General features: G+C 44.9%; 1 pseudogene; it reads left to right on the top strand.

Moving 5' to 3' along the window:
• Nucleotides 1–791: 791 nt before the first annotated feature.
• On the top strand, nucleotides 792–12,630 carry LOC125919099 (dual specificity protein phosphatase 5-like; annotated as a pseudogene).
• The last annotated feature ends 396 nt before the right edge of the window (nucleotides 12,631–13,026 follow it).

Below are 13,026 nucleotides of genomic sequence, written 5' to 3'. Positions count from 1 at the left end.
TTTATCTCCTCCACATCCATAGAGATACAACATGAGACTAATCTTTAAAGTTTTTGCAATTTAATGTCATTTGTTCTTAGGCTCTGATATTCATTGTAGCTTTCAGCCTAGTTACAAAGACATTTTAATTTGGAAACCATATTTAAAAACCCTAAAATAGGGTTTAAAATAAACCTTGATTTATATTTCTTTTTTTTTTAATGTTTATTTATTTTGAGAGAGCGAGCAGGGGAGGGGCAGAGATACAGGGGAAGAGAGAGAATCCCAAGCAGGCTCCAAGTGCTGTCAGCATAGAGAGACTCGATCTCACAAACCGTGAGATCATAACCTGAGCCAAAATCAAGAGTCAGACACTTAACCCACTGAGCCACCCAGGCGCCCCTTGATTTATATTTCACACACATGCCTTCAAACACACCCACAAATGGGATCACAGTCCAAATACTGTTCTTCAACTTACTTTTTGCAGAATCCTTTTATGGTCCTTACAGATGTGCTTTATTCTTTCTGTAGCTTACTCTCTCCTGGTAGGAGTGTACCATAATTCACCATTTCCCCTATAAGCTGTTCTAATGTTTTTCTTTTGTTAATACTATGGTGCACATCTCTGTATATGTGTCCCTGAGGACTTAAGTATTTCTGTAAGATTCCACAAGTGGAATGCTGGAAAGTATATGAAAAGCGCATTTTAAATGTTCATCTGTTATTGGTCTAGCTGCCCTAAACTCAAGTATTAGAGAGCATGTGGTCCATTGTGCTTTGTAACCCGAGAAGAAAACTTTGGAACAAAAATGGCCAGGCAGAACTGGAGATCAAAACAGAGCTCGGGGGACCGATTTGGAAAGCCCCCTGGTGGCGGAGGGACGGTTGGCCCTGAGAGAGACCACGTGGAGAGGAGCAGCGCCCTCCAGGGTCTGGAGAGGAAGAGGAGCTCTGCAGGGAATGAAGAGAACCCGGCCAAGAGCCGCGCCAGCAGAGGAGCCAGGAGCGGGAGAAGTTAAGAACAGCACCTGACAAAAGACGCTTCCAAGTGGTCAGGAGGGTTTTCGGTAGAGTGGTCTGGTCTGAATTCTTACCAAGGATGTGTCTGAGATCGCCAGCGCAGAAACGGGTACGGTTTACTGGCTGTTTACCCCTCCAGCCCTCTCAGCCAGCCTTGAGACAGACAGGTCAAGCACGCCCCCATCCATCACACAGCTGGTGAGAGCCTGAAGCCTCTTCTGAACCACAGTGTTCCCTCAACACAGGACGCTGCGTGTCCCCTGAACTCAGAAGATCCCAACTCCAAAAGCGTTGAGTTGGCTATAGTCTTCCCCACCCTCTAGCAAGGGTTTAAGGTGGTATCCAGGACCTCCAGAGCATTTCCACTTGGGGCTCAGGTCCCGCCCATCCCGGCCACCCACACAGACCACGCCCACCGGGCACACCCTCTCTGGGCCACGCCCACAACCAGCAGGGCTGAGGGGAGAGGAAAGTAATAGAACCGGCCTCAGGGTTATTGCGAGGATTACAGGTGTTAATATATGCGGTGAGCTTACGAGAACCCTGTTCACAGATGAACGAAAGCTGGAGGTGGTGGATACCGGGGACTGGATGGAAAGGCAGTGTGGTGCAGGCGCTCAGAGCACAGACTCTGGATCATGTCTGTCTGGGTTTGAATCCCGCCCTAACAGAGAACAAGCAAGCAATCTAACCCGCCTGTACTTCAGCTGCCATGAAATGGGATAATGAACAGCACCGCCGACTATTGTAAGGATCCAGTAGGCGGTGGCATTTAGAGCCATGCCTGGCACACAGCACCACGAAAGTGTTTGCGGTCACTCGCCATTCTGTCTCCAGCTGTCAGGAGAGAAGCTAGTGCCTGACGGGCACCCTACTTACTCAAAGGCATGATGAATTAATCATCTTTATACGACTTATTAGAAAATGTCTTCTTTTTGGTTCCTTATTTTGCACATTCATTCAAAAAATGTATTGAATTCTTTATGATGCTAAGTAAAATAAAACAGAGAAAGACAAATGCCATATGCTTTCACTTACATGTGGACTCTAAAAAATAAAACAAATACATCAACAAACAAAAAGCAGAAACAGACCCATACATACAGAAAACAAACTAGTAGTTTCCAGAGTTGGGGAGGGGTGGGAGTGGGCAAAATGCCTGAAGGAGAGTAGGAGATGCAGGCTTCCAGTTGTTGAAAAAAGAAAAAATAAATAAAGTACTGAATTCTTAACAATAGAAAGGTATTACCTTGTTTGCCTGTTGTTAAGAATTCTTTCTTCACTGATGGAGAACTTCTGGAGTTTTCCTCCTAGTTAGTACTGTGCTCTAAGGAAGATCTGGGTAGAAAACCACTTTGCTATCTTGTTTAATCCAGGGGATTAATCCAGGGGATTAAACAAGCAACAGGAGATTTCAACATGTAACACATAAATAAATCTCAATATGTAACAGTGCAATGGATGATACAGATGAAATTAAATGAGTGAATACCACCTGTGAATTGTAAATTTCGCCACACACCCCCTTCACTCCCTTTTAGTTTGGGAAGATGTGGATGCCCAGACCTCTGCATATCAGCTCTCTTTTTGATCCTTCTATTAATCTTGCTTCAGTTCTTTATACGTAGAGCCAGAGTGCTGCCCTATGTAAATCATTTAAGGATGTAGAGCCTCACTCCAGTATGAAAGGAAAATGCAGTATAAGAGGGGTGTGAAACTTGGAGTGGGTACCTAGGTGGGCCTACCTGGGAAGTGGGCAGATCCCAGGATCCTGGCTTAATTCACCTGGGAAAGCCAGGATGTATAACAGAGGACACATCCCTTGAAGGGGAGGCTTCAAAGGTGGGGGGGTGGGGGGTGGAACTTTGCCTGGTGGATTGGATATAGAAAATGAAGGGGAAGGTAAGAAGATGGAGGTGATGTTCCCGACAGAAATTCCATGTGCAAAGCAGAGCAGGAAAGCTTAGCATGTTCTGGAGGCCACAAGGAGTTCAGCATTGCTGACCAAATCATGCTGGAGAATGGAAGATCATGGAAAGTGGTAGGCAAGGGCCAAGGCCTTCCTTAGCTGGCTCAAGTGTCTTTTTCTGTGAGCAATGGGGAGACCCTGAAGAATATTGGACATGAGAATGACAGGAATGAATGTCCATGTATGAAATACTTCTTGGGCAGCCACGTGAAAATAACTAGACAAATGAGAGGCAAGATGTTGGCAAAGAAACTCTGGCTATGGTTTAGGTGAGTATCTGAACTGGGCAGGTGCTGAAGGGTGGAAAGAAAACAGGGGACAGAGAGGGAAAGCTGGTGATTGGTTGGGTATGAGATGTGAGAGCAAATTAACAAGCTAAACTCTCCCTCCAGGCTCTGACTTGGGAAGCAGGGTGAATGGCAATGCCAGGCACAGGTGAAAAAAAAACAGGAACCGGAACCTGTTTGGAGGGTTGATTTCCGTTTTAGTCACATTGTTGGAGGTGCCTGTGGGATCATCAGGTGGAGATGTCCAAGGGGCAGTTTCCTAATATGGGTGTGGAGTGCCTGCCACCTGCAAATTTGGGCTCCACCTGTGTCCTTCCCTCATTTCCTCCTTCCCCACCCCACTTCTTATCGATTCCTAAGAATGATGAGAGTTCGAGACCCTTTCCCCAGGAAAACACACCAGTCAGACACACACAGAAGAGACACCTGTTCTCTGCCTGTGCTTCCCCTTGACTCACACAACTATCAGCTCACAACACTGCTGACACCGGATCTGGGGCTTTTCCCCCACACCAAGCAATCCTGTGACACCAGCTGGGTGTCCTACAATTTAACTCAATTCTGACACCATCTACCTGGAGATAGTGTCAGATCCCACAGGTGAAGGGCTCAGTCCCACAAGACTGCCCCCCACAGACACACCTCAGATGCCGGTCACAGGTCCAGTCTGTCGTCTGTGCTTCTGACCGATAGACTCTAAACCAGAGGTTTCCACGACCCCCTCCCCAGGGGGTCAATTAATTAATTCAATTAATTGATTAATTAATTAAATTCAATTAATTTGCCAGAAGGTTCACAGAACTTGGGAAAACAGTTTACTTACTATTTGCCAGTTAATTAGGAAATGATATGATAATAGATACAGGTGAACATCCAGAAAGAAGAGAGGCATACAGCAAGGTATGTGGGAAGGGGTGCAATGCTTCCACGCCCTCCCCATGCACACCACTCTCCGTGTATGTCTATGTGTACACCAGCCCAGAAGCCTTCTGAACCCCATAATATTGGTGTTTTTATGGAGGCATGATCATATGCAGGACTGATGAATTACTCCATTTCCGGCCCCTCTCCCTCTCTGGAGAATGGGAGTTGGAGATGAAAATCCCAAGCTTCTAATCATGGCAGGTCTTTTTGGTGACTGGCCCCATCCAGGAGCCATCCAGGAGCCCACCCAGAGTCACCTCCATAGAACAAAAGATGGTCCTAGTGCCCTTATCACTTAGAGATTTACACGGGTTTCAAGAGCTCTGTGCCAAGAATAGGAACAAAGACCAGATGCATTTTTATTTTCATTTTTATTTTTATCACAGCATGCATGCAAATGTTTCGATGATTTCAGGAGATACCATGCATTGATCTCATCTAAGAAACTGAGTCACGCACCAATGGCAGAGTAAAAGGAACCCAGCCCTAGGGACACCCCAAGGGCGGGTAGGGGAAGGGGAGTCACAAACGCAACTAAGAGGGAGTGGTGAGGGAGGAGGACCGAGGGAAGGGTGGCCAAAGTGCAGGGCAACTGGGCCAGGGAGGGCAGAGAGCCAGTATCTGGCCAGGGAGGGCCAAGGCTTCACGGATTTGCAAGGAGAAGTCACTGGTGACATTGGTAAAGATTCTGTAATGTGATGAGGCACAAAGAACTAAGAAGTGACCTGCAGATGAAGTGGGTTTAGTGAGTGTAGACTCTTCTCTCAGCTGGCGTCTGATTAGATCTGAGGTCATTATTCACAGAACGGCACAGAGCACCCTGCACACTAACTGCTTCCACGGGCAACACATGACCGGTAACCAATGTTAATTTCAACAGTTCAAGCCTCTTAGGAAATGAAAGTCAGGTTTAAAGTGAGAATACTTTGAAGAAATAGTGAGGAAACAGAGAGCAGTGACTGGAGAAGAAAAACAAAAGGTACAAAGAGATATGAGTCACAGAGGGAATTATGACTCAGTCTATGTGCATTCCTGAGTATTTTCCCTCTAAAGACTAAAAGCTGAGCTCTTTGCTTTCCTATTCTAAATGTGAAATCAGAAATGAATAAACATGCTTGGAGGTGTCATTGAACTTCAGAGACAATATACAAATAAGATGTAATTTCCTCTCAGCAAAGATAGTAGAAATGCATTTGGTTTACAAACTAATTGAAGGAGGAAAAAACAGCTTCAAGATACACACTCATTTAGGGGCACCTGGGTGGCTCAGTAGGTTAAGCATCTGACTTTGACTCAGGTCATGATCTCAGGGTTCACGAGCTCAAGCCCCGCATTGGGCTCTGTGCTGACAGCTCAGATCCTGGAGTTGGCTTAGGCTTCTCTCTCTCCCTCTCTCTCTCTGCCCCTCTCCTGCTCACACTCTGTCTCTCTCTCTCTCTCAAAAATAAATAAAAACATCAAAAAAATTTTTAAGATACACACTCATTTAAATAATCCACATCTGTAGTGAGGCTAATCCACTAATCATCCTTGCATACATAGATGGCAAGGGTGATTACTGAAAGATGGCAGCAAGGAAACAATTGAAAGAAAGAAAGAAAGAAAGAAAGAAAGAAAGAAAGAAAGAAGAAAAGAAAAAGAGAAAAAAGAAAGAGGAAGAAAGGAAGAAAGGAAGGAAAGAAGGAAGGAAGGAAAGGAGGAAAGAGAAGGAAGGAAGGAAGGAAGGAAGGAAGGAAGGAAGGAAGGAAGGAAACTTACTGTGTAGAAAGGTATGAAAAAGCCTGTGTCTTGCTTCCTGGAATTCATGCTTCCCGCATATAAATTATTAATTCTTCCTAGAACCGCAAGGAAGGGCTCTTTTTTTTCCGGGATGTCACTGAGGGAATCATGTGAACACTCTGCGCATCCACACAGCAGGTCTCCCCTCTACTCCTTCTTGCTCATGGTCTCACAGTACACTCCACACATGGGCCCACGTAGAGGGAGTCTTGGGAACACGGCAGAACTCCTTTGATCAAGACTGCAAGATTTCTTTGCAATTATAAAATCCTATGAATCTTTTGTTGATTAATTTATAATGACTTATAACTATATTCTTTTTAAAAAAATTTTAATGTTTATTTTTGAGAAAGAGAGGAAGAGAGAATGAGAGTGTGCATGCGCAAGCAGGCGAGGGGCAGAGAGGGAGGGAGACAGAAGATCTGAGGCAGACTCCGATCTGACAGCGCAGAGCCAGCCCCATGCAGGGCTCCAACTCACAAACCCTGAGATCGAGACCTGAGCCCAAGTCAGACGCTTAACCGACTGAGCCACGGAGGGGCCCCTACTTATAACTACATTCTTAATTCTAGGAACAATAACAGCTAACACTTCAATAGCCCTTAGTTATGTGCCAAGCATTCATCTGGGCACTTTCCGTATAACCTCAGCCCAATCTTTATAACATGAAAAAAGAGAGACTGGCTGAGTCACTGGCCAAGGTCACACAGCTAATAAGTAACAGAACTGGAACTGAACCCAGGTAATCTGTTCTTAACCACTACCTCCTGTTCTAATCTATATGCTTACCACACAGAAAGTGCAAAAGTAAAATAATAAACACCCATGTTCCCACCAGCCAGAACTGGCTACTAACATTTAAGCCAGTTGGTACTATAACATTTCTTTTCTAAAGAATCCAAACAGTGGGGTGCCTGGGTGGCTCAGTCGGTTAAGCGTCCAACTTTGGCTCAGGTCATGATCTCACAGTTTGTGAGTTCAAGCCCTGAACTGGGCTCTGTGCTGACAGCTCAGAGCCTGGAGCCTCCTTTGGATTCTGTGTATCCCTCTCTCTCTCTGCCCCTCCCCCACTCATGCTGTCTCTATCTCTCATAAATAAACAAACAAACAAAAATAGAAAGGAAAGAAGAAAGGAAGAATTGAACACATAAACAATTCTGTTGTCAAGGACCCCTTGGCCACTGACCCATCCTTCCTTCTCGTGCTCTGCACTTATTGCCACAAATTTAATTCATATTCTTCCAATCTGATTTGTAGTGGTGCCACGGGCACTTACAGGTGAAATGGTCCCCTTTATTTTCACCCGACTGCTGCCTGTCTATTGCTTAAAGACCACTACACTGCAACCCCTCCCACTCAAAACTCCTGCACTTGGGATTGCATTTGAACCAACCAAAAATGAGAGCCATTCTTGAAGCAAAGATTGAGATCGAACTGAAGTACAAGGACTGATAGATAAGGCTCCATCTGGAGAACAGCTTTTAATGCTGAGACGGATTGTGTAGTAGAACATTCTGGGGGGACAGGGGAAAAGCAAGGAGTCCTTCTACAGATGTTTAAAGAGCTGGACTTCCGTCTCTGCCCTGAAGGCTGCCCGCCACAGACTCCCCCATCTCAGGCAACTGTGACTCCATTCAGGAGCTCAGGCAAAATTTGCTGCAGGACCTTTCAGCCCTTTGTCTCAAAGTCCATGTCCCACAGTTCAGGTCAGAGATCTTTCTTCGTTTTGCTCGCTGATGCCTGCCAGGGGTCTAGAATGGTGAGTAACTCATGAGTAACTCTGAGTAAATATTCGTTAGGGAGTTGGAGATGCCAAAGGAAGACAGGGAACAGCAGGAAAAGCCCAAGTCTTCAAGGCAGACGGCCTGAGTTGGGTTGTCTGGGAAAAACCCAACCTGCTTGGCGGTGTGACACGTATTACACATACTTACATCAGGCCTCACCCACACTCTTAAATAGCTCTGTTGTTTCCCTGACTCAAAACAGTCTTGGGTGGAGACAAGTGAATATACCCATTTGACAGGCTGCAGACATAAGCCCCATATGTTATAAGAGCAATCAATACCCATGCTAATAACTTAGTAAGGATTTGTGAACAACTAAGATAATATACGCCAAGGGTTACCTGTACACCAGGTACCGCTGTAAGTGTGGGGATGTATGAGCCAGCAAAATAAAGATCTCTGCCTTCGTGGAGGTTACAGTGTAGTAGGGGAAGCAGGCAATCAATGTAGTCCTTGTACTGTTGTATAAGGGGATAAGGGCAAGGGAATTTTTATTCTAGAATAAGAATTATCATTAAAAATTTAAAGGATTTTTCTAATGTTTATTTTATTATTGAAAGAGAGAGACACAGTGCGAGTCGGGGAGGGGCAGAGAGAGAGGGAGACACAGAATCCGAAGCAGGCTCCAAGCTGAGAGCACAGAGCCCGATGCAGGGCTCAGACCCACGAACTGTGAGATCATGACCCGAGCTGAAGTCGGACGACCAACCAACTGAGCCACCCAAGCGCCCCAAATTTAAAGAATTTAGTAAACAAATATTTGTTCACTCAATCCTGGAAGGGATAGAATCAAGGCAGCCCTCAGTTTTATTTTGGAAATTTTAAGAAAAGTAAGGTCAGTGTGCTGTCCCCTGAGTGGGGGAAACATTACATTTTATCTTATATACGTTGTCCCCTGGGTCACGCTGAATAATACCTTCCTACCAGGTTTGCGTCATCTTTCTCCCTCACATGCCACACGCTCGACACATCGTCCACTCTGCCCACCTCTTTTCTAGGCTCATGATGAGGAAACTGAGTGACTCACTCAGGTTCTGCAGGTGGGTTAGTGATGAAAGAATATGGAGCCTGGGTTCTGACACATTTATAGGTTTTCAAAGTATCCCCTGCTAGAAGTCTAGAATCTCATGGGCTGGACTGGGTTGGGTGAAGGGAGAGGGGAGGTACATAGGTACAAACGTACATAGGTACATATGGCTACAGTATTCATTTATTCAGGAAATAATTATTTACAATAATAATAAAGCTAATTTATTGAGTGTTGTAGGGTCCAGCCCTAGTCCAACAATTCCACAAATATCCTTTTTTTAAGTGTATTTATTTAATTTGAGAGAGAGGGAGAGAGATAGAACACATGTGCCAGCAGGGGATGGGCAGAGAGAGAGAGGGAGAGAATCTCAAGCAGGCTCTGCCCTGTCAGCACAGAGCCCTATGCAGGGGTCGAACTCAAAAACCATGAGATCATGACCTGAGCCGAAATCAAGAGTTGGATGCTTAACTGACTGATCCACCCAGGCACTCCTTCACAAATATTCTTATTAGACCTTCACAAAACCCTATGAAGTCTAGGAAACTGAGGCTCTGAGATGTTGCATAAATTGCTCAAGATCCCAACCCAGAAGTGAGAGCATCAGGAGAAAAACCAAGCAGTCTCATTTCAGAGCTCTTGAGAAAAAAAGAAACCGTATGCAAATGCAAATGCAAAAAAAATGCAAAAAAAAAATACATATGCAAAAAGAGAAGTGATAATACACACTTCGTATTATCCCACATCAAAGGCTCATAATAGCTGGCAGACCCACTTAAAAAAATGATAGACCCATTTGCATCAAAACTGGCTTGAGCTCGGGGAACCTGGGTGGCTCAGTCGGTTAAGTGTCTGACTTCAACTCAGGTCATGATCTCATGGTTCATGAGTTCAAGACCCATATCAGGCTCTGTGCTGACAGCTCAGAGCCTGGAGCTTGCTTTGGATTCTGTGTCTCCCTCTCTCTCTGCTCTGCTCCTGCTCCTGCTCATGCTCTGTCTCTCTCTGCCTCTCAAAAATAAATAAACATTGATTAAAAAAAAACTGGCCTGAGCTCTATTCTGCTACTTCATGGTCCCCTGTGCCACTATGTCACCTGCACGTCAAGACTTTGGCTCCATATAATGTCCAGCACTTCACCAACTACCCACCAAATAATTTAATGCCAACTGATCATCCTTACTCAAGGAGTCTCCAAATCACACCTTTTGAATCTTACCATTCCTCTTATATATGATGCCTGCATTGTTATGTAAAGTATAGCTCAACTAGGCATTTGGTTACTTACCTTGAAATGCAATTCCTGCCAGACAATATAAAGCCTTCCTTTTCCCCTTAACTACTTTCACAGTAAGGAATTAATCCTGCTTAAGTCACAGCAAATATGAGAGGTGTTTTCTAGAGTTTTCTTTTTAAGAATCATTATGGACTCATGAATTTTCATGTATTTGATGCCTTTCCACTATAAACATTGCTCTTTTTGGTGTTAAAATCGCCTTGACTTGACTTTTTTGGAAACCTTTGCAGATCACTCCTTTAGACACACCATCAGCCAGGCTTAAAAGCTTCCTTGTTTCCAGCACAAGTTTTAGGTGCACCTGTCAGGTTCCTTTCAGGGGGATAACATAAGGAGTCAAGATCCAGGCCTTCAGAGCTGCTATATAGCTCCTCTCTGCTGCCCCCAGGTTGGGTGCCCGGACAGGAGATTCTATAGTGCAAAAGACGGTCTGAGTCCTCAACTAGAGGTGGGTTACCTAGAGGACTCAGAGGTCTAAGACAACCCACTGGGGAGCTGAGGACCCAGCAATGTGAAAGAACCAGTCCAAGTTCAGGTGAAAATGCTCCAAGACCAGAACAGAGTCCAGAGGGCCTGGAAGATTTGTAAGCAAGGATGAGAATAGAACAAGGACGAGTCAAGGCCCAGGCGTTTCTGCCCTGTTCCTCCACCAGCGGAAAACAGTGGTGAACAATATCTCAGTGTGTGCAATCCTCAGAAGAGGAAGCAGGGAATAGGATTACTTTTGTTTCAGTTTAGTCATCAAAATCTGCACCGAATGAATGAGTAGAAGTTACCTGGAATTTCTGATAAGTTCTGGATCCTGCTAATGAATGTTAACAAAGCACATGATAAGTAACAGACTAAAGTTAACAGAAAAACTCAGAAACTGAAGTTTTCTCGCCTGAGTTTACATAGTTCTGGCAATTTGTGATTGTGATGGTTTCAATGCATATGTAGAATATAGTCCTTTTCTGCTCATACGTTGTTTCTAGCACAGCAGGTCAAATAGAATAAAATATCAATATTTCACAGTGTCCCCAAATAATAATACAACTTCAGATGTTCTACTACCTGGTTTAAGAGCTCCAATACTATCTCAAGCTTCGCCAATACATGAAATAATTGGGTTGTGATAGGTATGGCTGAAAATGTAATTGAGCTCAAGATGTGATTTAAACATTTACTTTTACACTGAGAGAAAATGTTAGAACAACTTGCATTTGGGCTACCCCCTTAAGTTCTTTAAATTCAATGCCACCAATTTGAAATTTAATGTCACTGTTGGCATTTCTAGAATTATGAGCCATACTACTTGACCAAGTAATGACAAATATTACCATTTCAGGGATATGTTATGTAAGAGGAAACCCCATACCAAAAATCTTAACCTCCATTAATAACTGAATTTTTGATGTTGTCATTAATATGTCTATCCCAACTCTGAACTAGAATGATAAAATTTGCATGGAATCTGTATTTAACCACATAGGAAGAAATATGCAGGATAATGTATAGATTCAAAGTCTTAAAATATATAGATCAGGGCTTCTAGGTGTGGTGAGCAGCTAGTCAGTAGATGAACATGTCAAGTCTCCTTGGTGTTTCCTTATTTTTTTTTTAGTAATCTACCCACAACGTGGGGCCCAAACTCATGACCTTGAGATCAAGTGTGGTGTGCTCTGCTGACTGAGCCAGCCAGGCACCCCATCCTGTAGCTGAATATGCCAGGCAGCACTGAACTCCATCCGCTGGCTGCAGCCCTGAGGACTTCCTCAAAGTGGGATGTGAGACCTTTTACTCAGAATATCCTCAGTATTATGTGGATGTCCAGCCCATTTCACAAGAGAAGATTGCAACAAGAGAGACCTCATCAGCCAGTGTGGTCAACATCAGCTGAAGGGCAGCCTACTTGCACTCTTGCCTTTTCCTCAACCTCGAAAGTACCTACCAATGCATCCAAGGGCAAGGTCCTCACCAACCTGCTTAGCATGTATCCAAGTACAAGGTCCACACTAACCTGACTACCATGCCTCCAAGTGCAAGGTCCACACCATCCCCCACATCACAGTCTTACTGAATGTCTCACAACAGAGCCCTGAGGCCAGCATGGTCCACCTACACTACAAATGGATCCCTGAGGAAGACAGCTATGTGGCTGACATTAGTTCTCACTTTCAAGAAGCATAGTCTCCATTAGACTGTGTTTGGGGAAAGGGAGGCAAGGTTCGTGTCCATTGCAATGCCAGGATCTCCTGTTCACCCAACTCTGCATGGGTTATCTCCTGAAGACCAAGTAACTTGCCTGAAGGAGACCTTACATTATATCAAGCAGAGAAGTATGATCTCACCCAACTTTGGCCTCATGGGCCAGGTCCTGCAGTATGAATCTGGGATCCTGCCTTCCACAGCCACCCCAGGCTCCCTCCAGCCAAGGGGAGAGAGCTGGCTCTTCATTTACAGACTGTTTGCAGTCACTGAGCCCTGACGTGCAGAGTTCCTACTGCACACACCCTACCTCGGTGCTCCACCAGTGCCCACCCACTCAATGGGAGTCCATGGGCACAGACACATCCTGCTAAAGCTAGGATGGGGGGACCAGCCCAGCCTCAAGAGCAACAGTGGTTTTCTTTCTCACTCATGTACATTTCATACCTGTGCAATACTAAAGACCTCACTCTGTTCCCCTGCCCCAGTGGGATAGTGAGCAGTCACCAGGCTTGCAGTCAAACTTCAGACTAACCTCAGGGATAGGTCCTCAAGGCTGAAGGAAGAGCCAAGTCGCTATAAGAGCACAGTGAGCACTGACTCCTGTTCTTCCAGCCCCCTGCGTTCTCAGGGCTGCCCAATCTCTGCACCTAAAGTTACCTTCTCACTCCAGGCATAAGGTAGCAAATACCTGCAGCAACAGGGAAGAAAGCAGTTGCTAGACCAGGAGAAAAAAACAGTCACAAGAACAATTCATTCTGAAGGAAGCA

Source organism: Panthera uncia, chromosome D4, assembly GCF_023721935.1.
Source record: "Panthera uncia isolate 11264 chromosome D4, Puncia_PCG_1.0, whole genome shotgun sequence".
Classification (NCBI taxonomy): domain Eukaryota; kingdom Metazoa; phylum Chordata; class Mammalia; order Carnivora; family Felidae; genus Panthera; species Panthera uncia.
This window is presented reverse-complemented; position numbering and strand designations above follow the sequence as displayed.